Below are 14,108 nucleotides of genomic sequence, written 5' to 3'. Positions count from 1 at the left end.
CAATAGGGTCAATTTTCCCCACTTGTCCATTTGTGTTAGATATTTTGATTTCTATTTATGTTTTTTCCTTAAATTCAAGAATAATTGTAATAATGTATTTTCCCAAGAAAAGGGTGGTGACTCAGTCAAGGTTTTGAAGCTAGTGCTTATTTTATATATAGTGAAATGACTGACAAAAGAAAAAACATAAGAGGTTACATAAGAGCCAATGCTAATGTACTAATGTCTACTAATTTACCTAAAGGTGGTAGGAAAAAACTAAATAAGAAAAGGATAGATCCAAATACCACCTAGAAACCTAGAGGTAGTGTATCACTCAGTTCCCAATATCAACCAGTATTAGGGAGAGAGTCTTCTCCACTGAGCTCTGAATAAGAAACCAAAAGACTCCTAGGAGGTATATTTACTACCCCAATACCAGATGAAAGAACATATCAAGATAAGGATATGTCACTAGTAGGGAATATATCCCCTAGACCAGGTCTCATAGCTAGAATTCATCATAGGTTAGGACTCATGAGTTCTTTTAGAGATCCTTCTAATCGTAAAATAGTCCCATATACTAAAGCAAATCTTATAGATCTGGAGAAGGAGCAAGGCAACTTGGATGCTATAATAGAAAGAGACACTCTACTTAGAAGAATGGTTGCCTTGAAGGAACAAAATAAAAAGTTAGAAGCAAAAATGACAATCCTCCATGCTGATTTCTTTGGAGATGTAGACAATCTCAGAGTTAAAGTTCAAAAACAAGAAAAATTCTTGAGTCAAAAGCAAGAACCAATTATTGCTCAAATGCAAGATTATAAACTTTTCCAAATAAATCCTATAGAGCCCATTGTGAAAGTTGTAGACAAAGGAAAGGGTAAAGCTATAGGAGTCCAATTAAATTAACCTCAAGCTCAACCAAGCATACCCATAAAACCCCCCATGTCAAAATTAGACCTAGATATGGAGAAGGCTAGAAAAGAGAAGGAAGATCTTGCAAAAGAGCTTCAAAAGGTGGAGAATAAAGCTCAAGTTGCAGAAATTAGGAGAAAAATCTAGTTCATAAAATCTAATTCTGCATTGGCTTCTTGGCCAAATCTCTCCACCCCATCTGCAACTTTTGTACCTACTAATGGTCCAATGATTTCATTTCAGGGAGTACCTCAATCTACTCCTACCTCATCATCCACCATTTATACTCAAGCCCCTATTGTTCAAACTCAAAAATGCCAAAGTGTTCCTCTTAACCAAGCCAACATAGAAAGCACCTCAAATGTTCCTAGTTTCTAGAATAAACCTATATACATTGAAAAGTACAGACAAATATCATTTGTAGGTATTCTTGGTGCTCCACATCCCATATCTTTTGATTTAAGAGATAAAGTGGTTAAGTTTTCTGGAAATAATACTATTACTCATGAAGAACATTTGAGAGTTTTCATAGACATGTTAAATGATTATGAAGTTGAACATGAGGATGTGGTCATGAAATTTTTTGTTCATTCACTAATTGAGGATGCAAGGGATCGGTTTAGAAGGTTACCTGATGATAATATTACCTCTTGGAGTGACTTGGAAAAGTTATTCAAAGAACAATATGGAGACAACACTAATGCAGGATTCATGTTAAATGAATTCAATAACATCAAAAATAATCCTAGTGAGTCCACATTTGACTTCAATGTAAGATTCCAAAAAGGTATGTACAAAATTTTTCAAGTTATGAGGTTGAATGAGGATGTTTGTCTCACAACATATTTTAATGTTTTTGCTAGCAAAATGGCTTACCAGTTGAGGGATAAGGATCCTAAAACTTTAAGGGATGCTTATAAGGTTGCAATAAATATAGAGAATAATAGGAAAGCATCTAGAAAATTGGGTAGAAGAGATGATCCAAAGTTGTTCAATCCCAAAAATAACAACAAAAGGGAAGTTGATAAAACTCCTGTAGGAAAGAAACCAGACAAACCTACAATAGGCTAGTTGTTGGAATTGCTAAAAAAGATGAATTCTAATAGTTTCAAAAAGTCAAATTTTGCTAAGAAAACCCCTATTAATAATAGCAATTTCAATAGCCAACCTAGAATGCATAATTACCCTTATACCACCCAATGGAAGGATGGCAAGCCAATCCTTAACTAGACTCAAAATGTAAAAGATAAGGGTACACTAGATCCTTTGCAAAGAAGTTCAATAAATATGAATGATAATGTGTCATGGTGTATTATTTTTCAATCACCCCACTCTGTAGAATATTGTACAATTTCTTAGTCATTTTCTTCTGATCATAGTTTACAAACTGAGGAGGAGGAAGAAGAAAAGAGTCATGATGATGTAATTTGTAATATGGTAAGCATGTGTAGTGATTATGTTGATCCTAATTTGGAAGAAACAAAAAGTGATCTAGAGAATAAGAAAATTTCTTATCAATTACATCATCAATAAGTTTTTTTAGACAATGAAGGCTATGACGAAGTTTGGGTATGTGTTACATCTTCTAAAGTTGGTTATGTAAGTTTAAGAATGCCTTCTAAAGAGGAAATTGATAGGATCACTACATAAATGATCTCCCAAGTACATAAAAATTATAATTTGAGAAACAAAATAGTGAACAATGAAATTGGGAAGCCTTTTGGTATATTCATAAAAGATATCACACATAAGATGAAAGATGAAGACAAGAAGGCTAGTGTAGAGATAGTCAAGGTTAAAGATATTAAAACTAAGAAGTGGGAGCCCAAGAAGAAAGTGCAATTCCAAGATAATGAGACGTCAAAATAAATTGTACAAGAGAAGGGATCAAGATTTGATAATTCCAAGCAAATAGTAATCCCTACTGCTTAGAAGGCTCCTACTCTAGGTATGATTGTGAAACCCACTATGTCTGAGCCAATTGATATGAGATCCGTGTTGTCACAAATCACTGTTAAGGTACCTTTGTCTAAAATATTTAGAGTCTAAGAGCATAAGAGTAAAGCCTTATCATGGTTGGGAGGGATAGGAAATAGTAATAATAATATAGAATAAAATGCTACCCAATAGATCCCCTTAGTAATAGAAGATAGTGGTATCATGTCCCAAATTCTCCAAATGTTCTTGGATGATTCATTAGTAGAATACATAGAAGATATTCACCCATTTTTTCTCAGTATAATTATAAAAGGAAAGACCCTAAAAAATTGTATGATAGACTTAGGAGCTTCTAACACCATAATGCCTTTCAAAGTAATGGAAGCCTTAGGGTTGAAAGTAGACATTAAACAAGGTAGATGCAGAGGTATGGATGCTAGGGAAGTCCTAGTCATAGGTACTATAAATGCTTTTCCATTCAAGTTAGTTGCATATCCTGAGGTAGAGTTGACCATGTTAGTCCTTGTAGTTGATATACCTCCACACTATGGAATGTTTCTTTCTAAAAAATGGAGTGCTGCTATGGGAGGTAGCCTGTAGTTTGACTTAACTTATGCAAATTTTCACATAGGTGATAAGGCTATTAAAGTAGATATAGAGCCAAGGGTTAGGCATATCTTGGGTGAAGAAATTGACAAAGATGCTACTTTCTTTTTAGATACTGGTGTGAATGCATTCAGAGCCTAATTGATTAAGAAGTCAAGAAATTGCCTGCTATTATTGAACATGAAGTTGAGTGTTGTATGGACTCACCAATATTATTGAAAATGTTATTTGATGGGGTCAACTCTAAAGAAGGTGCAGGGGTAGGGGTAGTTTTTGTTTCTCTAGAGAAAAACACTTTCAAATATTCTTTTACCTTGAATTTTTCATGTACTAATAATACAGTTGAGTATGAAGCCTTTTTATTAGGGTTGAAAGTTGCTACATATCATTGGATCAAGAAGTTACATGTCATAGGTGATTATGAATTGATTATCTCATAGATAAAGGGAACATATGCTTCTAAGAATAGAAGGTTGAAATAGTATAGAAAAGATGTTTGGGATTAGATTGAATTTTTTGATGCATTTGGTATATCATCGAGAGATAGAACTTAGAATAAGATGGCTAACTTATTAGAAAATGTAGCAATTAAACCCCATGATGTATCATTTGTAGGAATATCACAAATTGATGTTCAAAATAGGCCATCAATACATAATAATGTTAAGCATTGGCAAGTGTTTGAAGATGATAAAGACATTGTGAATTTCTTCCTAAATGAGGACAAATACCATGGACAAGAGTTGGACTGTAGTGATTTGGTTCAAACCATAGATGGGAAGGAAACAATTTTTGGTCAAGAGGTTATAAAATTAAAAACTAATAAAGTAACTAAAGGTTTGCTTGTTTTGGAGAACATTTTTGATAACTAAGATAGGGTAAGGCCTAGTGCTAAAGACTGTAAACCTTAAGAGCTAGAAGAGATAAATTTGGGTACTAATGAGGCCCCTAAGAAAGTCTATATTGGCTAGAATTTGTGAGCTAAAATTAGAAAGCCTTTGATTGACCTATTGAGAAAATATAGACATGTCTTTGCTTGGTCATATGATGATTTAAAGGCTTATAGAGAAGATCTTTTTCAACATGTCATACCTTTAAAGGATAATGTAAAACCCTTTAGGCAGAAATAGAGACCAATTAATCCTACATTGGCCCCTAAAATGCAAGAGGAACTAAAGAAGTTAAGGGATGAGGGAATAATTAAACCTATCAGACATTCCACTTGGGTCTCTAATTTAGTACCTGTCATAAAAAAAAATGGAGATATCAGACTCTGTATAGATTTCAAAAATTTGAACATTGCTTCCTTGAAAGATAATTATGGGTTACCCAATATGGAAGCTATGTTGCAGCAAGTAACAAGGTCTGAATGTATTTCAATGATGGATGGATTCTTAGGATATAACTAGGTCCTAGTGAAAGAAGAAGAAAAATTCAAGACAACATTTACAACTCCTTGGGGGACTTATGTATATGTGAGGATGCCTTTTGGATTGATTAATGCTAGTGCCACTTTTCAAAGAGCAATTGATATGGCTTTCCATGAGTACATAAATAAATTTATGGTTGCGTATCAGGATGAACTCAAAACTTACTCCAAAAAGGCTAAAGACCACTGTAGGCAGTTAGAAAATATTTTTATTAAAGCATTGAAATATAGAGTGTCATTAAACCCTAAGAAGTGTGCATTTTGGGTAATTGAAGGCAAGTTATTGGGACATATAGTATCAAAGGATGGGGTAAAAATAGACCCTGAAAGAGTAGTAGCCATTGATAATGTCCCTAAGCCAAAGAATGTAAGAGGGATTCAATCTTTCTTTGGGCAAGTTAATTTTCTAAGAAGATTTGTTACAAATTTTGCTATGATTAGTAGACTTATTTCTAAAATGCGCTATAAAGGGGCTACTATCAACTAGGATGGTGAACCTTCGTAGGAATTTCAAGATATTAAGACTGCTATAAAGAATGCCCCAGTCTTGAGGACCCCTAACTACACTAAGCCAATGCACATATTTTCTTTTGCATCTTTCCACATTGTAGCTACAATTTTGTTGCAAAATAATGAGGAGGGATATGAACAAACCATTGCTTTCTTTAGCAAGTCATTGTAGCCTACTGAACTAAAATATGAGATAAATAAAAAACAAGCATATGATTTAGTAAAGGCTATTAAGGCATTCAGATGCTATTTGATAGGAGCTATTGTCATTTCATTTGTGTCCAATGCTACTGTAAAGGATATTTTTTCTCAACAAGAAGTATCAGGAAGAAGGTGTAGGTGGATCAATAGGATCCAAGAGTTCAACATTGAGATATAGTTAACAAAGTTGTCAAGAGGTCAAGGTTTAGCTAAACTCATGGCTCAATCTAATTTGGATGCTAATCAGATAAATATGGTGATAGATGACCTCAAATCTGATTTATGTGACATGGATCATTGTGATTGTATGGAAATGTTATCCACTATCTATAACATATGGAAGCTCCACCTTATTTGACTAAAAATGAGAAGACGAGCACTAAATTACAAGCCATTAGGTACATAATTATTCAAGGCAGCTTGTGGTGGAGAAATTTTGAAGGAATATTACTTAAATGTGTTGATCAGGAAAAGACTAAAGAAGTCCTAACTAAAATGCATGCTGGAGTGTATAGGGGACATTATATGGCTAAAACCACTGCACAAAAAGTGATGCAAGCTAGCTTCTAGTGGCCCTCCCTTTTTAAAGGTGCTCAAATCATGGTTAGGAAATGTGATTCATATTAGAGGTTTGCTAGAAAACTAAAATTATGAGGTAATACTCCCTTGAAGCCAGTTGAGGTTCAAGGACCTTGCCAACAATGGGGCATGGATTTCATAGGTGAGATTTCTCCTAAATCTAGTACTAGCTATTCTTGGATTTTAGTTTCTACTAATTGTTTCACAAAGTGGGTAGAAGCCATCCCTACAAGAAATGCAACTAGTAAAGTTGTCAACAATATTTTGCTAAATAATATTATTTCCAAGTTTGGTTTCCCTCAGAGAATTGTAACAGATAATGCAAAGTGCTTTAGGTCTGAGGAATTCATAAAATTTTGTGACAAATATGGAATTACAAGATCAACATCCTCCCCATACCATCCACAAGGAAATGGACAAGTTGAATCCACAAATAAAAGCCTGTTAAAAGTTATTAAGAGGACCTTAGATGATAACAAGAAGGCATGGAATTCCAAGTTGCAACAAACAATATGGGCTGATAGAGTGACTATGAAGAAGGCCATTGGAGTAGCCCCATTTGATCTAGTATATGGAATTTAGGCTAGGATGCCTTAGAATAACTTAGTAAGACTCTATAATTACATCTAGTTGCATGATGAAAATATTAGAGATGATATGCAAGAAAGGCTAGATGAACTTGTATGGTTAATAGAAACTAGAAGAGAATCATCTCTTAGGAATCAAAAGCTACAATTACAAGTTTAGACATTATATGATACAAGGACAGTGAGTAAAAAGTTTGAAAATAGAGATTTAGTCTTAATGTAGAATGCCAGAATTGAGGATAAAGGAAAACATGAGAAGTTTGATCCCATATGGTTAGGTCCCTATTTGATTAAAAATACATGGGGAGAAGATTCATATATTCTCGAGGATTTATCAGACAACATTCTTGAACTACCAATTCATGGAAAATTCTTGAAGAGGTATTTCTATTGAAATACTTGTTTTCCATGAACAATAGTTTAGGTCTTTCTTGTACATTTGTAAATTCTTTTGTTTTTTTCCAGTTTCCTATATATAATTTTTCCTATGTTTTGTTGCTCTCTTGAAGTGGTTAGTTTGTAGGGAGTCTAGGTGGTTTGATTCTCCTAAAAATTTCAAGCTGTCATTTGAAATTTCATAATTTAATGTCCCCAGATAGAGCCACTATTGGTCTGATTTTTCCATGATATTTTTTTCCTTAACCTAGGTAAAAAAATCAGATTTGAATCCATTATTGGTGAATAGGGTTTTTGGTCTTTGGTCCTCCAGGTTGGTTAGCCTTTGAAAATATTTGTTCAACCCTATGTATTGTTCATTTAAAAAATTTTCAAGCACAAAGTCTTTTAAATAAAATTTTACAAATATTTTGTATTCATTTCAAATTTACCACACCCCCAAGTGGCCTTTGTCTCTTATGTTCCTCACCATTTGGTTCTGGTAAGATCTATGGTCGTCACTATCTCATTATGGTGAGTTGTGGACTTTTTATGTATATCAAGGTAGAGAATATCACAAAACTAAAGTATGGGGCCATAAGATGCAAGTGTGATGATAAAAAATTGTATTGCATCTAAAGTATTCAGTCACGTGCATTTTGTTAGTACTGCCAAAGCAGGAAAAGGAACCCAGTAAAAAGTGGGCAAAAGAAATCACTGAAATAATAGTTTCTCCAATAATTCACTATGTTGCTATTGGAAAAATTATGCATCTCACCGTTAGCAAGATAGCGAACTATTGTGAAATGAATACATGGTGGGACCCAAGCAACATGGAAATGTGACTAGGATTAGAATATGGTTTTATATGCCAGCTATGCAGGATTTTCTCATGTCATCAATAACATGGACCCACTCCCCACTCATAAAACATATAAGGAATTCTAATCATTAGATCAAGCTAGGATCAATGATTCTCGCTATCTCGGTATGGATAGATGTACACTTTTTATTCTATGTATGGGACCCACCACATCTTGTGTATAATTCATGCAATTTCCATGCCCTCAGTCTAACTTCCAATCTATGGCCCTCGCTATCTCTGTGTGAAGAGTTTCTTGAAGGTTATGTATAGTGAGGTAGCGAATGAGGGACCCATCATATTTCTCTTAAGTGATGTATAAAATGTCCTCCACATGATCAAAGCATAATCAATGGTTATCACTACTTCACTATAGCAAGATGCTCGAAAGTTATGTATAGTGAGGTAACGATTTGATGACATGTGTCCTTAGTCATCAGTGGGTCCAGACTGAAACACCAATAGTGAAGGAAAGGTACAAATGAAAGTATTTCATTGGTTTGACTACCAGTGTGTTAAGAGGAAAGAGGAGTCAGCTTTGTTTTTATCCCTAGATCGTAGGATTTTTCAAAAGTCAAGAACACAAATATAAAAGGAAAGATGATGCCACTCTATTTTTTCTACTCTGTGCATTTATGAGGATTGAAAGCTTTGCATGCAAAAGAAAAAAAAGTATAATACAAAATATTTTCTTAGTCTCATCCCATGTGAATAGGGATTTCAAGCTTTTCCTAAGTAGAAGTCATTACTAAGAAGGTTGTGACCTAACAAGAACGTGAAGAAAATTTCTAGTGTTTGTGAAGACAATGTAGAATTACAATGAGAAATAAGCAAAGAATCAAGTAAGTAATTATAATCTCTATAGTGTCTTAGATCTACAAATTTTAGTTCAAAATGCCTCCAAAGAAGGGATTTTCTAGTCAAGAGAATTACTTGGATAGGAATTTCCATGATGATTTACTTGAGGTACTTCCCAATTCCACTACTAAAACTATGCAAGTTAAAAAAACTTACTTCCTTAAACCCTAGGTTGAGAATAGCAGATGGATTGTATGACAAGGGTAATTGGGTCCAATATGCCAATATGTCTCAAACTGGTCTAGATTTGTTTAAAAAATGGTTTTCAAAGAGGAACTTGTTTGCCCCACATACCAACATCTAGAATTTTGATTTAGGGAAGCTGGTAGTTCCTAGTGTTTTCATGGACTATGATCTTCTTGAAGCTATGGCAAAGAACTATGAACAAGCCACTAGAGTAGTAAGAAGAAGTGATGGCCAAATCCTAATTATAGTCAGCCTAGATGAAATTAGGGAAGTTTTTGGTTTAGGGCCTCTCATAGATTACCATGTGCCCATTGATTTGGAAGGGTTAGGAAAGGAATACAAATCCAAGAAAGATGCCATTAGGCAAGGTGCATTGAAGGCACATATAGGTAAAATTGGAACCCTGCCAGTGATAACAACAACCTCTAGGGAACCTTTCAAAAGGGCATGTTTCAATTCTAGGGCTATAGAGATATATAGGACCCTGTGTAGAGTTTTTATGAGAGATGAAGAGGAGTTTATGCCTGTGGTTTTCATGTATATGGTTATTTAGATTTCATCTTTTTGTGTGGATATCATTTTTGACTTTGCTTCTTACTTAGCTGAGGAAATCCACAGTTGATTAATTGGGATTACCTAGAGCAAGGCAAAAAAAATTGTTGGTCATTATTCTTTGTTGATGCATATGTTTTGTTTAAGGGAGCCACATATTTTAATATGGTAAAGAAATGAAGTTAAATAGAGAAGAAAATGGAGAAGCATTGCCAATCCAATTATGGAGTGCAGATATGACTTGGGATGCAAAGAACGAGCGTTTTGTCATATTTGACAAGTATTTTGCTTCCAAGCTAAGATGCCTTTTATTAAGTGACAATCCTAGAATCCCCAAGGCATTAATAGGTCTCATTAGGCCCATGGATAATCCCAATGGTTTAAAAGTTTCACATAATTGGGGAGATATCATCCCATACTCTATTTCTACTATTTTAAGAATTTATGGTTTTAAAGGAAGTCCTCATGTATTACCTTACTAGGTGCCCTTGAAGGTAGGAGTAGCTAAGTTTTTGTGGTAGTTGGGAGGAGTAAAGGAAACATTTTTGTTGAAAAGATCAATAGGGTCAATTTTCCCCACTTGCATAGTAGGCCATCATTTTCTAATCACAAAAGGGGGTTGGCTCTTGTTAAACAAAATTTTGGATCCCTACAAGATGGCCATTTCTCACCCCTATTTTTGTGATTTTGAGGGATTTTATAATTTTTCTCTAAGGCATAGAATTCAGCTTGGAAAAATTGAGCATGAATTCTATTTTCTAGAAGATATAATAAAGAATGAGTACTCCTTGCAAGAATAAGAGACTAGAAAAGAGAAGTGGAGAGTCTTCTTTAAAATTTTGGATTTCATTCATTGTTTTAAAGTAGATTATAGTCCTTTGGACAATGCAATTACAAATGTAGATAAGATAAATAAACTTATGAAAACTTTTCTTGAAATAATCAAGGCAATAAATGAAAAGAAGCAATTCTTTATTAGAGTTTACCTGGATAAGGCTAGGGAAGTAATGAGAAGATTGGGCTTTACTCCCAATATAGGGGTAGGTCAATTAACTATCCAAAAAAGGCTAGGGTATACTATTATTCAAAATAAAAGGACCACTATGGAAAAAAGAAAGAAAATAGTTGGGTCCACCAATGATGTCATGGAAGAGAGGCCTTCTAAACCCTCCCTAAAAAGGAGAAAGATAATAAGGGAAGAGGATCCTCATGTTGAGGAATACTCACCCTCATAGACCCCTTTGAGAATTGAAGAGGAATAGCTCACTGAAGAGCAAGTTGAACAGTTGGGATTACAAGGGGGAATTTTTGTGACACAAATAGAAATAAATGAAGGAGAACCCTAGGAGCCTCTAGTACCAAGTTTTGAATTGATAGTTGTAGATTATAGAGGGAGGGAATTAGACCCTATGTTGGAATAGGCAAGTCATCAATTTTTGTTTGATGACAGTTTTGTAAGATCAAGGGCTTTCCATCAATTTGCATGGAGGGAAAATATGAATATTTTTGAGGAAAGATGCAAAAAATTGAAATCAAAGCATCAAGAAATGGATGAAGCCTCTATCCAAAACCAAATAAAGGAACAAATGATGCAAGAGTTCTAGAACATAAATCCTAAAGAGGGGAGGCAAATGGTAAAGGCTTCCAATATATTATTGTTACCCAATTGGGATATTGTAGATGCATTGATTTTTAATTATATTTAAAATAAATTGGAATTACAAGACCCTATTAAAAATGAGTTTATAGGGACTTTATTCAATGAAGATTAAGCTAATCTGGTCATGTGGTCACTGAGAAGGGGATCTAGGGCTATTTCATCATAGCTAGACAAATCAGGACTAACATGAAACATCATTGTGAGGAGAGTGGCTAATACCTCTCATGTGTAGGTAGCACATTGGAATGTAGATTCATCCAAATTTGTTTTGGCTACTACTAAGAAGGAAGAATAGGCCATGTTCAAACTAAAAAGTAAATATGAAACAATTCTTGAGGACTACAATAAGGAGGTAAAAAAGAGAATTAAGCTTGAGAACAAGCTATTGGGAAGGTCCACAAGGCCGAGAATAACATACCCTTGCCCCCTAGTTGAACTTTTCAAATCCACCCCCCTCATAGAAATACTAGATACACCCCAAATGCAAGAATATTGCATAGCATAAGATTTCAAATAAGAAAAAAGAAAGTTGTGGGCATTGCATGTAGAGTTAAATGCAAAATATGGGGATAAATTGAGAAAGGCTCTTACATACTTGGTAGATAAGATTGGATGGCCATTGTTTTATGACCAATTAACAAGGGTGGTAAACATTTGGGAAGAATTGAAAACAAATGAGGAGGTTTTGAAGCCTACTGTGAATAAATGGGGGAAAAAAAAGAGAAGGAAAGAAGTGACACTCTTATGTTACTCTATCATAAGATCATCTCATGATCAAATTGAAAGAATTTATGATATTGTCATTGATTTGCCAAATTTTGATAATAGGAGGGTTTGTCTACAAAGAATAATAGTTGGCTACTTAGACAAATATAAGAGCCAAAATTTTAGCTTATTTCCTCATGCCCTAAATAGAAGGAGTAATTTGAAAAGTAAAGATGAATGGGCTAAGGAACTTGATGATTTGTTTTGTTTAAGAATGAATAAAGTTATAAATAAAACAAGGCATGCATGGTGAACCACAACTACAGAAGAAATGGTAAAGGTTCAATTATTCTTTGATTCTTTGAAGCAAGATTTTGTTACTATTGATAAAGAAGGTGAATATATCATCAAGAAATAATAGGGTATTCTTCAATTTGATTGGCTAGATGACACAATTTATGACAAGTGGATGGTAGATATTATCTTTCATGAATAGTTAGAGGAAGTTGAAACTGATGATGAAGAGATACATGAAGATGAATTACAAATCATCGATTCACTTCCATCAACACCTAGGAATGAAGGAGATAAAATAGAGAAGTTGCTCTCAACTATGGAAATAAATTAACTAGTTATAACTACTAACTAGGAAGAAATCCAAGAAAATGATGCATTAGAACATGTAGAGCAAAACAAAAAGGAGCAACCAACCTAGGATGAAAGCATCACAGTCCTAGTTGATGATGTGGCACAAGAGGATTCACAGATAAAAGTTGTTTTAATAGTTCATTATGGTGACAATGAAGAGAACAAATTAAAGTAAAGTTGTAAGGATTAAAGTAGAATTCATCATTAGCAAGCCTAATGTCTACATACTTTGATGAATCAGATGACAAAGGAGCCTATCATAGAGTTTGTAGTATCCTGAAGATGTAACAGAAAAGGGGGTCCTACCAAGAAAGTGATATGACGTTACCCTCTTATTATATAAAGCTTTTGCTTTTTCTATTATACAAATGTAAATATATTTTAAGGACACCTGTCAGTTCTCTACGCCTGAAGCTTGTTGCATCTCACATTATATAAGTGAGATTCCAAGGCTAGAGAGGGGTCTAATTTCTAATGCATTTTTAGTATTACACTTAGGATGCTTTTGGTCCAATCTTTGAGAAAAACTTTATAATGTATTTTCTCTGCATATATTATGAGAATACATCAATATGGAATGATCTTCATGTCCTTTTCTAAGGTCATCCTATGTTTACTACAATTGTATATAAATTTTCAAGGAAAATTAATACAAGTTTTGAGCTATCCCCATATCAGTTTTTATTGAATGTTGTCTCCTTTGATATTACTTGGTTATTTTGAGATTGTGTGAGTAAATCTTTCTCAATTGAATACAATTCATTTAGGTTGTGTGTTAATTCATTACTACTATTAATTCAATGAATTAAGTAAATGCTTTTGATGAATTTGATAGGGTTTTCATGGTAATAGAAAGGATGTCTATAAGAATGAAATTCAGTAAGAATTGCTGATAATTCTTGTTGTAAAGCAACAAATTAGATCCATAATTTGAAGTAGACTTTGAATCCCAATGGATTAGGCACTGATCAAAATTTACTCAGAATGCAGAATAGATATACTATGAAGAAGCATCAATTCTAAAATCACAATCAGCTTTATTTTACATTTTTTGAAGATTTTAAATGATGGTTAGCACTTGTTTGCATGGAATTTTTTAGCCTTAGTTAGCCATTTTTGCTAGGAACTCTTGCAAATCTATAGAATAATTTTGAACAAATTTGTTATATGGGATGTGTCTATTCAAGATGTTAGAATTATGCATGTATTTGAGAATATGAGATGAAAATTAGAATGAAAGTAAAATAATTCTCATACAGTAGCTTCCAACCTTGAATCATCCCTTGGGTATACCCAACCTACTTTTTTAGAGCCTAAAGAGTATAAAACCACCCTTGGTTTTGTTGAAGTTGGGTCCAAGTGGTTTGCACATGTAACTATTGATAGGAATTGGCTAATCCTTAGGTTGTATAAGTAATATCAATTTGGTATTGAACCTTGTGTTGTTTAGTAGTTTTAAAACACCAAAAAACTATACATCTACTAGCACTAAAATTTTGATGCTTCCACCACCTA

This window comes from Cupressus sempervirens, chromosome 9 (assembly GCF_028749045.1).
Source record: "Cupressus sempervirens isolate cs-2001-9-10 chromosome 9, ASM2874904v1, whole genome shotgun sequence".
NCBI lineage: Eukaryota > Viridiplantae > Streptophyta > Pinopsida > Cupressales > Cupressaceae > Cupressus > Cupressus sempervirens.
The sequence above is the reverse complement of the archived record's forward strand: the minus strand, read 5'-3'. Positions refer to the sequence as shown.